The 23,481-nt window shown below is 41.8% G+C and overlaps 1 protein-coding gene across 1 annotated transcript in view; it reads right to left on the bottom strand.

Moving 5' to 3' along the window:
• Positions 1-10,117, bottom strand: part of usp6nl (USP6 N-terminal like) — a 93,901-nt gene extending 83,784 nt beyond the window's left edge. The window contains exon 1 of the mRNA XM_030720471.1: positions 9,867-10,117. The gene's annotated coding sequence lies outside the window, so the exon portion shown is untranslated. The remainder of the gene's footprint in view (positions 1-9,866) is intronic.
• Between the last annotated feature and the right edge of the window lie 13,364 nt (positions 10,118-23,481).

Raw genomic sequence — 23,481 nt, 5'->3', positions numbered from 1 at the left:
TAATGTTCATGAAACTGTTAATACCATTAAGTGAGTGGAAACCAAATTAAACTACTTTCAACTTTAAGGAAAGCAACTATCAGTGGGAGGGAAAGATACAGTTGAGTGATATGCATATATTGCCATTTATTCACCCACCTATCCAAATCATTGAATTCAGGTGTTCCAGTCACTTCCATGCCCACAGGTGTATAAACCAAGCACCTAGGCATGCAGACTGCTTCTACAAACACTGTTGAAAGAATGGGTCACTCTCAGGAGCTCAGTGAATTCCAGCGTGGTACCGTGATAGGATGATACCTGTGCAGCAAGTCCAGGCTTGAAATTTCCTCGCTACTAAATATTCCACAGTCAACTGTTAGTGGGATTATAAACAAGTGGAAGTGATTGGGAATGACAGCAACTCAGCCATGAAGTGGTAGGCCACGTAAAATCACAGAGTGGGGTCAGTGGATGCTGAAGGTCATAGTGCACAGAGGTCACCAACTTTCTGCAGAGTCAATCACTACAGACCTCTATGGTCTGGTGTGGGGGTGCTTTTCAGGAGTTGGGCTCGGCCCCTTAGTTCCAGTGAAAGGAACTCTTAATGCTTCAGCATACCAAGACATTTGGGACAATTTGATGCTCCCAACTTTGTGGGAACAGTTTGGGGATGGCCCCTTCCTGTTCCAACATGACTGCACACCAGTGCACAAAGCAGCTCCATAAAGACATGGATGAGTGAGTTTGGTGTGGAAGAACTTGACTGGCCTGCTGACCTCAACCTGATAGAACACCTTTGGAAAGAATTAGAGTGGAGACTGTGAGCCAGGCCTTCTCTCCAACATCAGCATCTGACCTCACACATGTAGTTCTGGAAGAATGGTCAGAAATTCCCTTAAACACTCCTAAACCTTGTGGAAAGCCTTCCCAGAAGAGCTGAAAATATACAGAAATATATAAAAGGTAGATACATAACCAAAGAGTAAAAAGTGACCAATTGCTGGTACAATGGTACAATGAGTGAGTTGCTTTAAACGTGAAGGTGGTTTAAGAAGTTGGCATCTAATTTTATATTACAGTGAATAATAAATGAACCTTACCAATCACACTAGGTGTCCAGCATTTGCAGCAGCACATAAGTTTCCAGTAACAGCCAAAATATAAAACATTAAATAATCCAGAAGTCAGTGGCTGACATTATGGTGTGACCTTAACTGACCTTTATTTTTAACTGTGATTGATCTTTTGAATATTTTATCATCAGGCACGAATCATAAGCCTTCTGTGCAAAAGATCATTAAAAATATTGTCTGTAATAGCAATAACAATTATAACTTTCCTGGATAATTTTCCTTATTTGAATCAATGGTCTGAGCATCATGTGTCAAATTCAAAAAGTTGCCTTAGGATTTGTAGGTTTTTATGCTCATTTTTCCCATAAAAGACATGGGTGTAGGGTACACATAAAGTACAATTAATAATCATTTAGTTTTTAATTGAAATTTCCAAACACAACAGGTGAGTTGTCATGGGAAAAGATCAGTTAGTTTTGCTTTAACACTGTATTTTATTACCTCACATACTGACTTGACACCTAAGGAAGTTTTTGACTTTTGAGGCCTTTAGATAAACAAAATTAAAAATGCAAGGAGGGTGTATGGGGAATTCAACAATACAATCCTGGGTTTTTTATGTTTTGGATTTATCAAAGGAGACTATATGTGGCCCTTAATGTGAACTCAGCTTCTCTTGTTAAAGCTGAATTCTAAACCTAATGTGATTATTTTTAGTCTGAGTCAATCTAATCATTACTTAAAGCCCCAATTGTTCTAAATAAACAGATAACTCCTTCTTTATGAGATTCACAAATCAAATCAAATCAATAAATCCATCCATTTTCTTCTGCTTACGCAGAAGAAAATGAGGTCGTGAGGTCAGCAACTTAAACTTAAAGCCCGGACCTCCCTCTCCCCCAGCCACCTCCTCCAGCTTATCCAGGGAACACCGAGATGTTCCCAGGCCAGCTGAGATATAATCTCTCCAGCATGTCTTGGGTCTGCCTCAAGGCCTCTTCCCGCTAGGACATGCCCGGAGCACCTCACCCAAGAGGCGCCCAGGAAGCATCCTAATCAGTTGCCCGGACCACCTTGAATGGCTCCTTTCAATGTGGAGGAGTAGCAGCTCTACTCTGAGCCCCTCTTGAATTACTACACTCTTCACCCTATCTCTAAGGGAGAGGAGCAAATAAAATCTACATTTATTTTTGTGCCGCTTTGGGAAGCATATCTCCTTCCATTTAAACTTATAAAGTTTGCATAGAGACTTTGATAGCAAACAAATGAGAAAAGAAAGTCTAATATTCACATACCTCCTAGCGCCAGTTTGCTTTTTATATATTTATGTATATGCTTCACTGATTCCAGCGTGTAATTGCTAACTGTGTCTGTCTGCTGTCTGGAGCTGAGCACATGGAGTGCAGGTTTCATCAGAGCCAAAATAATAAGTCGTGCAGTTGTTCAGTGCCTGACTTTCTGACTCTCACAGTTGAAAATTAGAAACTTTTATTCTAAACTACTCCAACTTTCCAAATTCAATAAAAACTGCACACAAAAGCATGTCAAACCACCATGCCAGCCAAGAAACAAGACCTCTTTTGTTCTTTGTTGTAAACTCAGCAGGCCAGCAGCTGTGAAGGATGTGTAACCGCCATTATGATGTGTTAAAGAGTAACCGTGTAGTCTCACAGCGGTTAGACCTCTCTGAAGTGAATTAACTACCCACTGACATGAAAACCATCCAGACTACCACGGCTGAGAACAGGCAGCTGGTGGCAGACCGAGTCCAAAGTGATCCGTCTCAACCTTCGGCGCCAAACACTGGTGTGTTTGCTGGACATCAGGTTAGCTGTGTCTGAGAAGCCAAAGTCACACAGGCCAGAGGGCAGCTCAGCATCTGGTGGTGTGTTGTGTTTTGCTGCTCTGAAGCTGGGCTCTAAAAGAGAGCGCGGCAGGCTGAGCCAGCAGGGATCAGCAGCCAATAAAGATGGGCAGCAGCAGCAGCTCGGTGCCAAGGCCTGGACAGCAGTGAGGGAATGTAGAGAACCGGTGAGCCGCCTGTCGTGCCAAGTCAGTCAAATTCTGCTGCACTGTATTTAAAAATCCTTATCAAATTTCAGCTGACATGCATTTTGCACAAGTCAGTCAGCATCAAAACAGGTGACAGGTGGACTGAATAAGACTCCCTATCGTGTTACAATGCAGCATTTTCTTTATAAACTTTGGGTCGTCAGTGCAGAGTGTGGAGCAAGCACCAAGCAGCAACCATGCCGGGCAGAACAATGAAGCCAAAGAGGAAGCACCGGGAACTGCACTTCCTCTAATGGTCACTTGAGGCTGCCTCTAAAATCAAGTCAATCCCCCATAGACTCCCATGTTAAAATATCAAGCAAGCATTAAATAACGTATTTACACGCTGGCACAAAAACTGTTACGGCTTTTATGTGCGTGCGCTATAGCTAATTGGTGCTTGCTAGGCCTCACCTCTGCAAGTCACTGAACTGCACGTCTCTCATTCAAATATGGTCACTTATAGCGCTATGCCGAGCACACCCCTCATTGACAATGGCACTCCCCGATGGCTGCAGCCTCCCCCCCTTGCCACATCACAAAGCTGTTCAGGTAGAACATCACAAAAAGCTCAAGGTACTGTCCCAGGCTCCAAAACTTCCCAGATCCTAGTCCAATTGAGCACCCTCAGCTTCCAAAGAGACTCCAACCCTTCAACTAACAGGACCCAAAGGATCTGTTTATGACATTCCTCCTGCACCAGTCATCACAGGACACCTTCAGAGGTCCTGGATTCATTCCCAGGTAGGTACACAATATTAGTCAGGTGGTTTTTAAATGTGTGGCAGACTGGTGCACTTGTCTTCCTGGCAGCTAAATGAAAAGATCAATACAATTCTTAATAATGGCACTAAAAACCTACATCACCCAGTTAGCCCAGCTTAACATAAAGACAGCAAGAAAGGCTCTCCAAAGATAATTAAACCCACTTAGCAGCACCTTTGAAACTACAACATCTTGTTTTCACACTGTGGCTTTTGCAGGGATTAAAAAAGGGAGACATAATATGGTAATTAATGAACTTTGAAGACACCGTTTAGCAGACCCTGTCCCCTTTGGACTGAGCCAGGCTACCTGCTGCCAGTCTCTATGCTAAACTAATCTAAGTGGCTGCTGGCAAAGCTTCACCTTTACAGAGAGAGAGAGAGAGAGAGATCTGCTCCCTGAACCCTCAATAAAAACCGAGACGCTGAACTGCTGACTTGTTTGAAAATACATTTCTTAAGAAAACAATTAACAAACTTATCATAATTTTAATTAGATCTGAGGGTCAGAAAAGGGTTTGGTTTTTTAAATGATGGTAAACTTAATATCTTGGGAGTATCTGTGGGAAATTTAAGAAGTTGGCTTTATTGCAGGCCCATTTATGGATAAATATAAATGATCATTGTCATGAAACTGTCGCTATAATCATGTTTCAGTTCTCATTTACTCTGACAATTTAAGATGCTATACTTCAAAAAGAAGTCATAAAACTACAGAGACTAATTAAGGAGAATAAAAGGAGGTAAATTACTGTAAATGCAGCCTTGAACTAGAGTTGGGCTCCTTTCTCAGAACCTGTTTGTACGATCACACCCACGCAGCGGGAGGAACGCAGCGAGGGTCGGCCACGAAATTGAAAACAGAACAGACAGAGACGAGCTGCATGTGGCTGAGAGGCACAGACCTACTACAGGCTCCGTTGCTACGTTACAGACTTTCAGTCGGACAAAACCTTCTCGAGTTTGGGGAACCACCTGACGCTGTGCAGCCTGGCAAATAAACTGGCCTTTCAGTATTCAGTTGTTTCTGAAGAAGCTCTGCAGAAGCTGTGACAGAGGCAGGAAGGGGAAAGAAGATGATGAACTAATTTGTGCTTGTTGACCCCCTGCTTTTCCATTTTCTGTCACTGAGCCGCACATCCAACAGTACCAGGCAATTCTTCAGCATCAGGACATTTGATTGGTTTATTTATTTATTATGGTCCAACGTGGAGACAGAGAAAAATATCAGAAACTTTGATACCGGACAATGACATCGGTGACAACAGTGGAAAATTCTTAACTTGAATTAATTGTCGTTACATATTTTGACCAATTTTGACACAACTAGTGAGGGAAAAAACACAACCAGATTAGTTCAAACCAAAAACTTTTGACTGGTTTAGTTTGAGAAACTAGTGAAACTAGTTTTAGAAACTAGTTTAATACTTCTGTAAAGAGAATCTATTTGGGTTTGAGGCTGTAAATTGGACCTATTATAATTTTCAATAACAGCATTCACAATGGTATACACTGTAACTACAGTGGATGTTGCTATTAAACATCCCATACATGCAAGTATATGGATACCCTTCATATGCTTAAAATCTGCTGTTCAAACTTTGATTATGAGGGGCAGCCAATTAGAAGAAGGCTGGCTTAAAGGAGCTCCTTTCAGACAGAGGACGAACTGAGGGGCTGCACCAAGACCCAGTCAGAGCTACTCTCAGAGTCTAGGAATGAAAATATTGAGCTCGAAAGTACAACAGCCTCCATTTAATTTATTGATATAATTACAGGTTTATGCCTTTCAACAACATCATTATAATCATTATTTCTTTGAAATTATTTGGACACAAAATTTGGAAATTAATATACTTTGGCTAAGCTAAACTAGAGAACCACGTTATATAAAATGAAAGAAAGGGGTGATGCGTGCTTCAACAGCTTGTTTGAATTAGTGGATGAGTGGTATTTACATTGCTCTCTTCTAATTTTACTAAGCACTCAAAGCGCGTTTATACTGCAAGTCGCCTTTATTGATCACTGAGACACTCACATGCTGACTGTGGGCCGTTTGGAGTTCAGTTTCCTGCCGAGGGACACTTCAACATGCAGACCACCAACCCTTCCATTATTAGACAGCTCGCTCTACCTCATGGGCCACAGCCACCAAGTAGCTTTGCAATCATGCAAAGGTTCCCTTTAAAGCAGCTATAGACGTACCTACTGTGTACCTCTGTAACAAGAGCATGTTTTTGTGGTCTTTTTGTTGCACCAGGAGCTTTGATTAAGAAAAAAAATGAGGAGGAAATACAGATAACTATGATTAGAAGCGCACCTCGCATGCAGAAGGTCTCGAAAATGCCACACAGTGCAGCAGCTATGTAGCAAAGTATGCCGGGGTTTTTTGTGTAAAAGGTCAAGTTTGGCAGTGGTATATAGGCAGCAGGGCAGTGTTAGACCTTTCATCTCAAAATGCGGCAGCAATGAACTTCTATCCAGCTGAAGTGTCAACAAGCGAGAAACTGAAACTTTATCGGCGGTGCAGGTGATGCTCTCAGCCCAACTTCTGGTCGCTCTGAAAGTTTTATGAGGGTCAGTGAGCTGGCGGGTTAGGATTTGCATCCGAGGACTTGAAAGATCAAATCCGACTCATTCTGTAGGATCTGCCTAAATTGCCCATAGGTGTGAATGGTTGTCTGTCTCTCTGTGTTGGCCCTGCGACAGGCTGGCGACCTGTACTGGGTGTACCCTGCCTCTCGCCCTGTGTCAGCTGGGATAGGCTCCAGCCCCCCCACGACTCTGAACAGGATAAGCGGAAGAGAATGGATGGATATGAGAACTCCCTTAAACACAATAAATATATAACAAAAAGTTTAATCAAGTAGAATGATAAAATACAATATCACCAAAATAACCCCTTAATAAGGTAAAAACTAATCTGAAACAAAAGCTCAGCCCACATCATAAAGGAGGAGGGAGAGAGGATATACTGGACAAAGGATGCTGAATATGGATCTGCTAGGAAGAAGGAAAAGAGGAAGACCACAGAGAAGGTTCATGGATGCAGTGAAGGAGGACATGCAGAGAGTTGATGCGAGGGACAGGGTGAGATGGAGGCTGTGGCGACCCTTAAAGGGAGCAGCCAAAAGAAGAAGAGTGAAGTTGGGCTGGTTGACCTATCAGGATATGCTGCATTGTGGCTTGCTGCAGACCTACGGCTAATATAAACAGGTTAGTACGAGGAAGATTTAATTGTTCTCAGTAAAGTTCATGTTCATGTCCCCGATGGGCAGAGATAAATGCCATCACACAGCAGGAAAAAAACACTGAAAACAGATACAACTCCGACCAAGAAAAGGTCTGAGATAATCCATCCACAGCATGAGATGAGTCCTTAATATGTTGCTGCATGGTTTGGATTACCCACTATGAAAAAGGCCTGGAGATGTTGCCTGGAGAGTGATTCTCTATAATCAAGAAAAGTGCAGTCTGAGCCTGGTATAAAACTAGCTCTGTCCAGCCTTCATTTTAGAGGGTCCTTAAACATCCCCTAAACATGTCGGTGCTAACAGAATGAAAAGTATACAGTAAATGGTCTGGTTCTTATATAGTGCTTTTCTACTCTGAGCACTCAAAGTGCTTTATAAAACACGCCTCATTCACCCATTCACACACATTCATACTCCAATGGATCCATCGGGGAGCAACTTGCAGTTCAGTATCTTGTCCAAGGATACTTTAGCATGCAGACTGGAGCAGCCAGGGATTGAACCACCAACCTTCCGATTTGTAGATGACAACCGCCCTGTGCTAACATACTATTGTTAGGCTGAACTGCATCAAACAGGCCACATCAAGACAAACTAACTCTGTGAAACTCTCTGAATTCAAACTGCAGGTAACTTCAGTTTGTGTACCTGGAAAGCTCAATTGATGTTAAATCATTTGCCTCACACTACACTGCCTATTCAGTTTGCATACTGTTACTTTATAAGCATTAGTAGTAGAATTGGTGCAGACATCAGGAAGCAGTAGTAGTTCGAGTTGCCTTGCCCAGGAATGCTGCTTCTACTTTTCTGACGTCTATCTCTGTTTTACATCAGAGCTGGGAAAGGGCTGATCCCAGAAAAGCAGGCAGCAGGGCAGAGGCGACAATGGCTCAAAATAAAAGCTGATAAAGCGAATAGCCTGACCCTGACACATCCTGACATGCTGTTCATCTCAGAGGCAGCCAGACACGGAGCACTAGAGATGCAGCTCTGCGGAGGAAAAACAGGCTTAAACATTTATTTAAGGTGAAGATGACAACTGTGATATGAAGGCAGGGAGCTGAAGGAGAAAAATGTTATTTTTGTTTAGTTGACTATTATTATTTTTTTTTTTTTTAAGATGGTCTTGGGGGCTTTATGTCTTGCAGGTGTACACATCTCCAAGGTGTTGGCTCTGAAAACTGTGTTTTAGTCACACTTGTGCGAAGCACCACAAATGCTTTGTGTTTTAAATTGTAAAGCTCCCGACCGAGTTAAGCCGCATTATCCTGAAGCGGGACAGGAGGGATAGAGACGCACACCACCGTCAAATAAGCAACATTCAGAGAGGCCATTTCTTCCTGCAGTTTTCAAAGTAAAACAGATTTGCTTTAGTAACGCTTTATTTTGCTCTGTGTAGTTTATATACATGCCAGTGTATGAAATGGTCCTTAAGAGAAGCTTTCGCTTAAACACTGTTTTAAATTACGACACATTTTTATCAGAAAACTTTGTGAAATAATTGTATTAAAAAGTTACACATATTTTTTTTAAATGCTTATTTAGTTGGTTTTCAATATAAATAATACTTTTAATAATTAAAAGATCGATCATGGTATTCATACACGTGGACATAAACTGTTAGCCGTGAGACTGACATATTTCTCGCTTTTATTTTGAAAGCAAATTCGCTTTATTTCCGAGTTTAGAATGTTTCTCACGGGTTTGACGGACCTCGCTTTAACATAACACTATCCCTCCTCTCCCCTGAGGCACAATATATCACACAGCGACCAGCTTTATAAAATACATACCCAAAGTTTACATTTCCGTATTTTCCAGTTTCACGACGTAAACAAATGAATCATTGTAACGCTTTTGAAGGTTTAAGCACCGCGGAGGTCGTCAAAATGAGCGACAGATTGCCACAGCCAATCACAAGCGTGAGAGCTCGCGGGACAGCCAATGGCATGCTGTGATTGGTGCTCCGTCTGTATTGATTCCGTTGCGGGAGGTAACAATGTAGCAACAATTAGCTGAACTACAACCGGAATTAAAGCTTTTTTTTTTAATATTCAAAACAAACAATAGCGACTTGAAAATCCACATCTACACAATGAAAAGGTTTAATGAAAATACATTTTACGATACTGCTTAAGGCATAGGAGTTTAAAAAAAAGAGTTTTTGGATAGCCTGCATATTAATTCAAGTAATTTATAAGCTTTATTTATAGACTTTATGATTAATTTAATATGAAGAAGTAAACCTCTTCAAAACAAAAGCTGTGATCATATAATTAACAAGATGACACAGCAAACGTAAATATAAGCCATGTTTGGTTATAGCTATTTTAATTGTTTAAATTCCCCTTTAAGTACAAATTTTATTTTGTAGGATGATACCGGAAGTTGCCTTCTGTTGCTCTGCTAACTCAACAGCAGAGGGGTTTGGCTAGGTAGGCCTCACTGAATACAAATAAACACAAAGTTTACCAGAATAAAACACAATGAACCATTTCTCCTAAACACACAAGAACTCGAATCATTCCACACAGGAACCCAGAGACACCCAGAAAAGCTCCGGCGCCATGCTCACTTCACTCCGAAAAGCCACCATTTGTGGACTGCCGTCATTCAGCCCCGCGGTAACGCCACCGTCACCGTGTCCGCTGACAGGTCCGTTTCAGGAGCCCGACAAGTTCCCAACCGCTCCAACATTAATGCCCGCCGCACCGGCCCAAACTAACTCGTCAAAGGCTCACCTTGCTCTCAACTCGACGGCTCCTCCTCGGTCACAAATCCCCGGGCAAAGTGGAGCAGAAAATGTCCATGGTCCCGTACCAGGAAGTCCAGGGCACTTCTCAAACTCCGTGTGTGGGAAACCGTGCAGGATCCCAGCCAGGTAGCAGCAATGCGCCGCCCGCCGGGCTGATCTGATCTCACCGGCAGGATGCTGCAGCTGCGGCTGAGCCCAGCCTGCAGGAGTCCCCTCACAGAAAGCTTCGCCACAGGCGCAGGGCTCAGGGTTTATTATGCTTTCTACTGTCCAGAAGAATCAGGGGAAACTGCTGGTTCTTACCCCGAGTCAGACTCATAAGGACAAACAATTTTAATCATGATAATTGATCAGATAATTGTGCAACTTACAACTTCCACATCAGGGTTTTTATTCCTTTATTTTTTTCTAGAACATTTATTGTTTCCTTTTATTTGTTGTTATTGTTATTTGTTTGTTATTGTTTTGTTTAATTAAAAATGAAACCATCCATTTCCCATACGACAATCCACATCCCACCAAAGATCATTTAAAATTTGCATTTTAAAGAAAGATTTCCAATTTAAAATAAAAATTCCAGGATTTTTATTGGGCCACCAACTACACATTACTATGGAAGCCGAGAGCGGCCATGGTACGTATAAACTATTTTCTGATGGTTTTCTCGTGATAACGACTTGTTATCTCGAGAAAACCATCAGAAAAAAGTTTATACGTACCATGGCCGCTCTCGGCTTCCGTACATTACACCTACATGTGCTTTCATAACATCCCGTCTTAAATGTATCCCCTCCTTTGCAGCTGCAGCAGTCTTCCGGGAAGGCTTTCTGCAAGATTTTGGAGCCTGTGTATGAAATCTTTTTGCCCACTCATCCAAAAGAGCATTAGTAAGATGAGACATTGGTGTTGGAGGCTTGCAATCTCTGTTCTAGTTCACCCCAAAGGTGTTTGATGGAGTTGAGGTCAGTGCTCTGTGTGGGCCAGTCAGACTCACCAAACCATGCCTTTATGGACCTGGCTTTGTGCACTGGGGTGCAGGAACAGAAAAAGACCATTGCTGAACTGTTCTCTCAAAGTTGGGAGCATAGAATTGCTTTCAGTGTCTCAGTAAGCTGAAGCATTAACATCTCCCATGACTGTAAATAAGTGGCCCAGGCCAAAGCTCAGGAAAACAATGATTAAGAGGTGTGGCCCAATACTTCTGTCTGCCCCAAGGTTTTACTTCTCTAGGTCTGCTAGCCGTGATCCACTGCAAAACATTACAGTGCAGTGATCAGAAGTAGAAAATGACACTAAAATTTTAGCCTGCAACATTAAGAAACAAACACACTTACATGCATATTTCCAGGCTCATAAATCGTCCCACATAAATGTCCATTCTCTTTGCTACACTGATGATCCAACTTTCATAAAAAAAAAAAACTATGAGAACTTGTAGAAGTACACTATATTACCAAAAGTATTTGCTCATCTGCCTTCACTCACATATGAACTTGAGTGACACCCCATTCTTTTAATCCATATGAACAAACGAATAAGTGTTTAAATAAAGTTTTAGGTTGTTTTTATCCTCCTAGAGGCTTTGGATGAACGTTTTTATCGCACACTTTAATCTGCTGCCGTTTCCACCGGTTTCATTTGTATTCCCGTCTCGGCTTCATCGACAAACGGGGCTTGTTTTGATGAAGAGGGTGTCGAGTGTCCACACACTTCACACGCCGTGGAAACGTTTCCCTCGCGTTGCTTTGCTGAGGAATCCATTATCGCTGCCGTTTACACAACAACAACAACAACAACAGAGGCATTTGCTGATAAAATAACAGATTACATAATGATAAGGACTTAGGTCACTCTCTTTAGATGCATCTGCTCTCCAGTGGCATAAACAGCATCTATTTCAGCCTAGTTTGACTCCAGTTTTGCTTTCTAAGTGACATAATAATCACATCAGTGCAACAGCATAATATTGTAGTAGGATTCCTGATCCAAATGGTTCTCATTCCTATTATTTCTGACTGATTCCATTTAAAAGTGTCAGCTTTATTCCAAGTTGGACTTCAAATGAAAGGAAAGCAATCATTTGGAGGCTTGTTATCTGAAAGATCATAACATTTTTGACATATTTTCTACTTTAAGCAAACTGGACTTCACAGAAAAGAGAATCTAACATTATTAAAGATCCTTACTGCACCTCCGGCCTCCAAATTTATAGCAGCACAGGAAGGAAAAAGGAGAGCATCATGTTTTTAAAGGTATTAAATGTGTAGCCTGCAGATGGGCTCGGATGCAGAGGAAATGTTTTGTTCCTTCTTGTTTTTGTCTGAAAATTACATTTCATTGATGTAGGACATGAAAAAAGAGGACAGACGAAAAATAAAAAAAACAAAAGGAGGAAAAAAGGGAGCTGTCATGATCTTTAAAAGAGCTGCTCCTGGCCTATTTTTATGCAAACGCAAAATCAAAAAACTGCCCTAATTTTGGACAACCTGCTGATAATATGATCATAACGGGCCTTTTAGTGGCAGATTCTCTCTCCAAAATGCCTTAAAAAGTCTTAAATTTCCCCTTTTTTAAATGTGCACAGTTAATGCAACTGGGATGTGACAGAAAATGAGCGAACAAAGGATGTGGCATGATTGCGAGCAGGCTCATACTGCTTATAAAAACCCTGCAAGTGCTCCCTACAGCAGGTAGATATGTCACTCTGATGCAACAGAAAGGAAAGGGTCATCAGAGGGTTGTTCATTGAAGATTTCTGCATGTGTCTTTGCAACCTGAAAGGAAAGGAAAGGAAAGGAAAGGAAAGTGTGGGGCAATCACAGCAGGGCTTTCAGTGCCAGATTTGTCTTTAAAAACATCTTTAAGAGTTTTAAATCTGTGTACATCCTGCAGATTTCCTCTCCAGCACAAAGCTGCAGAGCGCTGCTCTGAATGCGCTCAGCGCCGTGCAGCTTAGTTCAGCCAGGATCTGTCTGCTGTTTTGTGTTTCACTTCTGTTACAACAGGCACTGAGGCCCTGGAGGAGCCTTAAACACACACCCAGAGTGTATAATGAGGCCTGGGTACAGGGGCTGCACTATTTACTTTCGAGAGCATACTGTTTATAGAGAGGAGCTGTTTAACCCCCTGCGAGCAGACCGTATTATTGACTGCGGAGTGCTGACTGGTGACTGGGACTACACCTGATGATTTCAAATGCAACACGCTGCCATCATTTGGTAAACAGAACATGACGGGGTCAACCGTGTCATCAAAAATCCCTCAGAGGAACCAAGAAGTCAACATTTATAGACTTTCTGCTTTGACACTTTTCAGGGTAGTTTGTGGCAGTATGAAGCTGATGATTTGGGCTTGTTCTGCAGCCACAGGACCTGAACACCTTGGACTCACGGAATTGACCATTAACTCCTCTGTACACCAAAGTACTCTAGAGTCCAGTGTGAGGTCATCTGCCCAACAGCTAACAGCTTGGGTCATGGAATGGGAAAAAAAATCCCCAGAATCCCCCAGAAAATCTGCAACAGAGTGACTGAAAAAAGAAGAAGAATCAAGGTGTTGCAATGGCCCAAAGTCCAGACCTCAACCACACCAAATTAAAAGAGCTGTGAATAAACAAATGCCTGCAAACGCCAATGAACCGATTCCTCCGCAACAGTGCAAGAGACTGCCAAAGTCACAGAGAGTGATTTCTTCAACTTTAAATCACCAGATGCACTTTTTCTGTGTGTTCATGCTGCCTCTCTCTAAGGGACTGCAAATCTTAAGAGTTTCTCACATTTTGGAAGGATGTTAATCACTTCTTTGGTCTAAACAAAGAAACTAAGGTTATGTATTCCAGAATATTCTGCACTAATGCACCAAACTTTATGATACTCGGTCAGCACTGATGTTTGCATGTTATTCCTCGTGCTTTCAAACTACTTCATCTCTCAGTTATTGAAGCTGCTGTATTCTTGGGCTCACTCAGAGCTTTTGAAATGGTTTTACACCTTTGCCCTGATCTATATCTCATAACAATTTTATGGTGAGAGTTTCCAGACAGTACCTTTGACTTCATGGCTTAATTTTGTCCTGATATGCAGTATGAAATGTGGGACCTAATGTACACAAACATGTGCATTTCTAAACTATTTCCAGTCCCTTCAGTCAACCATGGGTGGAGTACAATCTCATTCTAGACTCATCTGACCACAGTTTGTAGCCCCTTGGGGCAAAAGATCGTAATGCTTTTTTAAAAGTTTTAAATATTAGACAATAAAGTTCAGTAAATTGATGTGTAGGATCTTTTAAAGGTTTGTACTGGCCGTTTAGGTAATAAAAAGGACATGTGACTATCATAGCTGATGGAGTTTACAAAAAGAAATCCTTGCCTTCTTTTGCAACACCCCAGAAGTCCTTAAGATGTACACAAACAAAGAGAACTAAGGGAACAAACACCTCTAATTTAATACTTAGGTGTTCTTAGGCTGCGTATTGACTTTTCTCAACAATGTCAGATTCAATCCAAGTTAACCATTGATTTATTCATTTGCTGCATGTTGTGCTCATTTATTGGAGATGTCCTTCATTTGTCAAGGACGCACTTTCCCGCGAATGAAACCCTAAATCTGTGGAGAGCAAACAGAGGAACACAAGAGCAAGCAGCCGATTTAAATGGGCGTGCGCTCAATCGATCAATAAGCCTCGGTCTGTTCAAGGCTCCTCGGCTCAGGGACAGGAAACGGCGTCACAGCCGGCAGGTGAACACACGTATGCTTTATAGTCCAATGTGACAGTCCAATGTGAGCTGTGCTGCTCAGCCTGTTAGTGCCAGTGTTACTGCCCATTTGTTACCCTAATGTGTCACGTGACCATGTTAAAGGCGCAACAAGAGGGACTTGATTCCGGCTTTGCCCTGCTGAGAGTGTTGATTTCACGGCCTATTAAGCCCGTGATTGTGTCACAGCTGTCTGCAGCGAATCTGACATCAGTTCCACCTACGAGTGCCCGACACAAACAAACAGGAATGTAGAGTTATTTCCTCACTTCTTCATCAGGAGTGCACTTAGAGTAAGCCTGGAAACAGACTACACATGTTAGCAGCCATAAGCACAACACGTTACCCTTCATGGGCCTGGGATGAGTGCCGGCGGCCTCTATGTAAGTTTTATTCCACATTGTGTGCACTGCTATGAGTTTTTCCTTTCTTCCATTGTGCGTCACTTCATGCCATGTGTGTATTAATGTGTAACAGAAGAGGATTTGTACAGTAAGGCCGTCGTTCTTCGCAGTCATGGAAGTTAATTCTACACAAAACTTACAGGCGAGCTGGAGACCACCTGGGAGGAAGTACCTGCTGGGAAGGACATGCTCTACCTTCATCTACCTGTGTTTTTTAATGATTTTATGAATTCACTTGCTTATCTGTATCTACTGACTCAGGTTAACATTATCTATATAGTGTTTCGGCTGCAACTTCATTGGCAGTTCACACTGTGCAGGATATTGTGCTTCCACCTGGAATGAAATGTGCTATACAAATAGTTTTTCCTGTTTCCTCGCTGATAGGAGCTCTAAAGTAATAAAAAAGGTGGCCAGCGGTTGGCAAGCCAACATCACCTCTTGTTGTGCTCCTTTATTTTCTTGTAATTCTGTTTCAGCCTCTTCATTTTCTCTCTGCATGCTTCGCTGTGTGGCGGAAGAGGGAGCGTGCACGTGAAGTTCTTTATATTTCACCCTGCTGCATGTCCTCCTTCACTAGATCCATGTATCTCCTCTGAGGTCTTCCTCTTTTCCTCCTGCATGGCAGCTCCATCTTCAACACCCCTTTGTCCAATATATCCACTGCCCCCCCCTCTGCCAGACCATCTCAGCCTCGCCTCGCTAACTTTGTCTCCTGACTGCTGAACCTGAGCCGCCCCTCTGATGGACTCATTTCTAATCTTTTCCAAATGGCAGTTGGACAGTAAAACTTCTTCACTGAAAGTTCCTCTTATGCTCAGAAGGTATCTGGTAGGCACTGAAAGAACAAGATTCTAAGAACTTCAATGATCCATTACTAGATGCTTAATCACATGCACTGCTGGCTCCTCATTAGTCATTGTAGGCATGTATTAGACACTATTATGCAACTATTAGGCCATTAATTGTTTTCAATCAATAACATCCCAATGACTACTTGATTCACAACATGGCACTTGATAGTGAATTAGGAAGTTGTAGATGAAGTACGGTGCTAATATACTTTATCAGTATGGGCTGTATAAAGTGGTACTGGCAACCCAAGAAAAACTGGAAGTCTATTAAGCTCCACAGTCTTTAGTGGTAGAGGAATAAAGTCAGCACCAACAGGTTAACTGCAGTGCTGCTCAAATAAAAATCTAATAAAAGAGGGAAAATGTTTCTGAAATCAAAGGACTACAAAACTCATGAGCCGAAATCTCAGGAGTTTTTTCTTCCCGTCGGAGAGCAAGGCAGATTTACAAATACTGATCTGGGAAGAATCTGTACTGGGAAGCAGCGAAAGGGTGGATTCTTAAAACTGTCATTCCCCTTTATGCCATGCATGGGGAGTATGAGTTGCTTCTCACAGATAATGACACCAAAATTATTTTTGGAGCATTTTTATTGACATTATCAGATTAATAACATGGCTCGATGTGTCCTTCATCCTGTGTAAAAAAAAAAATCTATGATGCAGCTTCTGTAAGTGAAATTCTAGTGTCTTATCAGTCTCTTATTTAGCAGGTATCTGTGTCTTACCTTACAACCTAGCTCTCCACCTTCTTGTCTAAATATGGTCACTTCTGGCGCCAAAAAATAAACATGGTGACAATCAAAATACTAACAGTGACACTTGAAAATGCACAGTCCAAAAAAGGTAAAGCAGGAAATGTTGTGATTTTATGTCCTTCTTTTATATACAGTCTGAAAGTGGGATCCTCAGTCACCCAGGCAGCACGTGGTGTTCCTATAAGTTCCCAAATAAAGGTTGATTTCATGTTAGCTTGCCACTATAGACAAGCCTGTAAATATAGACTGGTGGCTGCCACTCCCTGTTCCTCTTCCTGTTTAAAGGGAGTTCTTCTTCCCACTTGTGGCATTGTCTGAAAGTTCGTGTTCCCTCTCTTTACCTTACAATATAAAGTTCCTTGAGATGACTGCTGCTGGGAATTTGTGCTATACAAATAAAGCCAAATTTACTTCAACCAAATTGATTAAAGTTTTAAACTGATGGGAAAAAGAGTTTCATTCTCTTCTTAATGAACTGTGTTCCAGTCAGGATCATTCAAACACCGGTTCCAAGTTTACACCTACGCGATAGACGCTCGTTTCATCTAACAGGCCATAATTTGATGACGCGCCTGTGCTGCTGCAAGCTTACGATTAACCATAAATCTGAATTTTAATCACTGTTGCAGCTGTGGTGTATATTGACAGGTAGTGACTGAAAAGTCCCGGCGCACAGGAGTGTTACTGTTACTTCAAAGGCCTAAAGAGCGTTGTCAAAGTCAAGCTCCAATATGCAAGCATGCACAGACACACACACACACACACTTTGGCAGATGTCAAACACTGATTTGAGATCCGGAACGCCCAAATATTAATGAGGAGTAAGCGGCCTAATAAAGGGCATGGCATATTGTGCTAATCTCATCAAAGAGCTTCCTATTTAAAGCACACACACACAGGCATTATCCTCAGATGCTGACGCCACGTGCTCTTCTGCGTGGCATCAGCAGAGCATCTTCTCTGTTAGTCCTGGTTTTGGCGTACTTTCCTTTGTCAACACCAGATGGCAGCATTGCATCACCTGACTGTAGACAGGCGCTGCACGCACAAGCTCGCATAATGCTCCGATTCTTCTGCGTTCTGCCAACAAGCTTAAGCATTGCATAAGCATAACAATTTGGTGAATATTTTGTCTAACAAAGGGCAATGACTCACTTCAGTTCTTCAAAGGAATGCATAAGAAATAGGAGGTGAATATGAAAAAAATAAATAAAAAGCTCTCCCAGGCCTTCCTTTGATCAACACTATAATTTAATTACCTGCATACCAAAGAAAGCCTTTATTTGGAGTTTCAGTCTCAGTCGTGCTTTTTTTTTTTTTTGCACGGTGAATTCAAAGAGAAGCTTGAAAAGTGGGGGAACAAACAGTTTGCTCCTTAAAAGATGAATCGATGTAAATCATAATGTAATCAGCTCAGTACAAAACTGATGTAGTTACAGTAAATATACTCTAACAGAGGAGCCTCTTCTTGATGGTTTTTAGTGAAAGCTCTGCACAATATCTAAAATCATTTAATCCTTTTATTATTATTATTTGCTACTAAGTCACGTAATTTGCAAGTATATTGTAAAATGTGCACGTGTCTTTCTAAAAATGCGGACCCTCCTGACAATAATATAATAATTACCTTTTTAAATGATGCTTTTTGTTCTTAAATTTGGTGTTAGTGTTTGGCATTGATAAAGTTCCCGTATTGTATTATTTTCATTTTATATTTTTAAGTTACAGCATGAAATTTCCTTAAAAAAATGTTGTTAATAAGCACACAATCCAATATTTAATTGATCTTCTTCATGAAAGCTGGTGAGTTTTTAATTTCTAAGTGGCACAAATTGAAGGATTTTCACATCTTTCTCTTTTTGTGCCTCCTCGTCTCTCCTGCACTCCTCGGCGAATTGCGGTGAATGAAGCTAAATGTGGAAAATAATTTTTACCCTTCTGCATTTTATTACAATTGACACCCATGAAACAGTTTGAAAAACGATAGCAGAAGTCCAGCAAATGGGACTTTGTGAGTATTCAGAACTTCTGACTAGTCACAATGTGTCATGTTGTGGACAAATTTAAACATGTACACGGATGTACACAGTGAAAATCGTGATGCCGGTCTCTGCCCCTCCTGCTGGAGGTCCTTTCCTGTTCACAGGGAGTTCTTCCTCCCTACTGTTTCCAAGTGTTGCTCATAGGGGATCGTCTGATGCTTGAAATGATTCTCTAACTCCGTGGGGGTCTCACTTGTTTTTGTGAAATTTGAACTGAATTATGATTGTGCAGGTTAAGCCCCCTTTCTGTAGAGCTGCTGCACATATATCCAATATTCTCCATCTGAATGAAGAATGGGAAAAGCATGCACATCCTGGCGATGACCTCGGTGTCCTGAGTTGTCAGTGTGGCCCCGATGTTGTTGGAACCATTAGACATCGCTCCCTTACTTGGCACAAAACACTGTTTTGAAACTCTAAAAACATGTAGCAAACCTTCCTTGACCTTTGACCCCACTCTAAAGTAACTCCATCAGAAATGAGCTGGCTTCCTGCCTGGTGTCTCTGGCAGAGCGTCAGCCTCTGCTGGCAGTTAATCTCCATTAGCTCAAATCAAACACTTCTCTTCCGCTCATCCTCTCTCTATGACCTGACCAATTTCCTGCTCACTCTCCTCGGCTTCTCCGTGACGACGGGGAGCGCAGAGCATCCCGTCTCGCTCTTTGCAGGAAGGAAGTCTCCATGTTTCCACTGGGAATGTGACGGACTGAAGACCGACATGACGGTGCAGGAGTGTGCGTCTGTGTCTCGGACCCCGTGGCATGTCTCGTTTCTATCTCTTGTTAAGGCTTGAATAATACACAAGCTGTGCGATGTGACGGTAACAAATGGGCTGATTATCAGCCGCACAATGCTTTAATGTACTTTATTTTACTTGCATCATTCAAAACCACTAAAATATGACCTGAAATACTTACAATGGTCTCACCACACTCCAAAACCATCACCCGTGTTCCAACATTTCATTTAGTGCGACTCCTCTATTTTCATTCCCAGTGTCTTTGTGTTTGGTGTATTGATCCAGTATCACTGCTGTATACTCACTATTAATAGTCTGGTATTGATTGTGGGATTTATTCATGCTGTTATTCATTCAGTGCGGCTGAGAGGCTTTGTGATGTGTGTTTTTAAAGGACACCTCTGCGGTGTCTCTTAAGGTCACCTGGACACAACTGTAGAAAAATGATGGCTTTCAGTTACATCTAACAGAGTCTGTTACGCGTGAAACTGTTTCCTTTATCCACAGCACATTCAGCTTTGTCATATATTGTTCACTGGAGTATTTGTGAGTCTTTTAGAAGTAAAACTGTGTTGTTGCACGACTGAAATGCTATTCAAAAGGCTTTTAAAATTTGAGCAGAAAGAAAAGTGCTGAATTCTCGAAATCTTCCAAAAATAAAAAAAGAAATGGAGTAAAAAAAGTCGTCCTTCGAGCATCATCACTCCGCCAGTCTCTGTTCGACTTGATTACTGTGCTCGACTGTGTCGTTCTTACCTTGAATCTAGGAGCATCTTGGGTGACAGCTGATTGTTGTGGTCATCTTTCCCACAGTTTGCACACCACTCCTTTAAAATGCTCTGAATGTGTTTCCAAGCATTGCTCAAATTTGGCCGGTTTGGCCTTAAACATTCCCATCCTGGTTCTTTTAGATTTTAAAAGTGATTCTATAGGAAGGGGATAAAAACCAAAGAGCAAAAACTAAATAGTGAAACATCTAATTAGGCGAAGCAAACAAAAAACCCAAAACTGTGAGTTGCAGATATTCTGTTGAATTCCAGCCCACACATTGACAATCATAGAGGTGTAATATTACCTATCCAAGGGTAGGATCCAAAGGCTGAGGGTACTTTATTGTATGCCTTGCTTGGACCTCACAATCAATATTTAATAACAGACTAGGTGGACTGGTGCAGTGATGAAAGGATAAGATGCCAAAATGTGCCAGAGAGCACATAATGTAACAGCTACGTGAATATCTGTGATATGAAGTTCTAAAAAAGGAAGAAATTAGAGTTTTGCAGGTTGCAGCTTTGGTTTAAAGAGCTACTTTGAAGTGAGGGGATCTGCAGTTTGTCTCAGTTATTAGACCAATTTTAAAAGTCTGTGTTTATGCTTTTAAAAGCCACAAGTGTGTTCCAGATCTTCTCATTTCTGAAGACTGCAGCTTTGGTCATTCCTCTGAAGTAACCACTGATGATCGGCGCAGAAGTACCACCTTTCTTTCTTTTTTTTTTTTTTTCCTTTCTTCACCAAACACGTCAAAAACCCCTTCTTGGTATCTGTGAGTGAAAGGTGAAAACTTTGACCTTTGACTTCTCTTTCCTCTCTACTGGGGATGCAGTTGTGACGGTGAGACAGCACGGAAGTGGATTGGACAAAGAGTGGACATACAGTGGACAGGCCTCGCCCAGGACAGCGGACAGCACAGGAAGTAGGACTGCGTGGGCCGATCCCTGATGAGGGAACATTCACAGTGGCTAACAGCCTTTCCCCGATCAGGGCCCGCCTGCTTACTTAAGGCCAATTCAGGTTTTAACTCAAAAGCTGAGAAAAATGTCAAATGTAGCAGTCCTCGGTGGGATTAAAGTTAGCAAAGATGGCTTTTGACTCAAACAATTTATAATTCAGCATTTTAGGAAATACACTCATCTGATTTCTTGGCAAGAATTAAATGAAGCGATATTAAGACAGCTAGCAGCTCATAAAACTTACTAACATATTTAATCTTTAATCTATTCAAGAAGCAATGTGTAAAAGGACAAATGGCTGCAAGTGGGGGGCTATAAGCTGCCCGGGTGTAGGGACTTTCTGGAATCTTCACTGGCTGTCTGATGTTTATCTGAATAGAGACAGAGTGCAGTTAAATCCTGTCTACGCTGCAGGAGAAAACACAACCCACACTGTCAATTTGGTTCACAAAAAAAAATGCCTAAAAGCTGCTATTTTAAATCTGTCACCAAATTACGTTTAAGGATTTTCACACTGTTTCTAACAGCTGACTAAAATAATCCTATAATATTTATAGCCAGCTGAAGGTGTTTGTTAGCATTTGATCCCTGTTGTGGGGCAGAGTGTTTTACCCTCCTCTGGTCCCTCCTTTGTTTTCTTCAATTTGGTCACAAATTAATCTAAATGAACAATGGCAAGCCATCTGTCTAGTGCTCACCAATACAAAAACAGGTAGTTTTACAATTCTGAAGGAAGGAAGTGACCAAAGAAAGCCACTTCAAGCAACAATGGGTGGAATAACTGCTAGCCACACAACATGGATGGGACCAGAGTTGAACTGTTCTCAGCTCTGGGGTGAGCGGCTGAAGTGACCAAGTGTAGTCAATATATTAGATGGTTAGACCTAGGCAGCTGGTCCCTGGAACATCTGCTAGCAACAAAGTATCAGCTTCAAATGGATTACCCCAGAACCGCAGACAAAGGATGGATGTAGCCACCCTGACACCATCCACTGATATCCAAAGCCCTGTTTTGAGATCAGCGTTTTCACCAGCAGACTGACTGTGAGACCACACGCTCATTGGCCACTGACTTACCAATCATAAGTCATTAGCCAATAAGCACGGCCCGGCTAATCTTCCTATCTGAAACACAATATGCACATTTTATGTCATACCAAGACTGACAAAATTCTTTAAACTCTGCAGAAGTGTTTCAGAACTCAAGTCAGAAAGCTGCTTTCTTATAGACCTCTATAGGACTGGAGGTCTTTTATTGCAGCCATGGGTATCGCCCCCTGGTGGCCTTGAAGTAGAATGATGTTTTAAGGCGCTTCTGCACTGGATTCACTTTTCAGCCCTGGAAACTTTGTCTCTCTTTTACACTGACTATGCCCAGAACTATAAAGAAGCTGTAACCACACATAACAGTAAAGTCTTCTACAGTCAAGGCAACAATTTAAGTGCACATACACCAAACAACACCACATCAATGCAGCGTCAGCCCCTGATAAACATCTGCTGTTGTCAGCTAGCTAGCTCTACTGCCTGGTCACTGGTTTCCTGTCTGTCCTTTATCACTGCAGAGCCAAGATGGTGACCACTATAGGTGAGAGTGATGGCCAAAGCTCTCCTGGCATAAAACATTCCACTATGAAATCCACACTGCCTGCTGAGATGTGGAAAGAGTCACGGGCAATTGGAAAAGATGGTGCTAACCAACCACAGGAGGACCTTTAACTAAAAAAACACCATCTGGGAACTTGAAGTGCGCTGTGTGTAGTCATACTTGCATACCTAAAATAGCAAGTAATAGCACAGAAATGCTCAGTTTCAGTTAAACTTTTTATGGCTTCCAGCAGACACTGGGAAAAGAAAACATCTTAAAGGTCATCAAGTCCCTGCAACTCCATGGATCTAGAGATATATATTTCTCAAAGACCTAAATAAGAGAAGGCCTAACCTTTCACCAAGAAAGTGCACGAGTGTATTTCCCAAAAATGTCAAACCACTTTTTTCTTTTTTTAAGCTCTAGTAAAAGTGCATTAGGATTTTCTACACCCGGCTAATATGCTCATTCCTGGTCAAATTAGGATTCGCAGGATCACGTGTTGCCATTTTTCAGTTGGACAACTTGATGACTGTCGCGCAGCGACTTGGGCTACACAGTAATATACATACAAACACCTCGATGTATATTTACTATGTTTAGTGAGAACAGCATAGTGAGTTGTCATTGGGGATGGAGTCAACTTTACTATGTGATCAAAACAAAACAAAAAAAAACATGAACATAAGCGGGGGAAGACAGAAAGAGAGAGAGAGAGAGAGACTATGACG

Source organism: Archocentrus centrarchus, chromosome 23, assembly GCF_007364275.1.
Source record: "Archocentrus centrarchus isolate MPI-CPG fArcCen1 chromosome 23, fArcCen1, whole genome shotgun sequence".
Taxonomy (NCBI): domain Eukaryota; kingdom Metazoa; phylum Chordata; class Actinopteri; order Cichliformes; family Cichlidae; genus Archocentrus; species Archocentrus centrarchus.
This window is presented reverse-complemented; position numbering and strand designations above follow the sequence as displayed.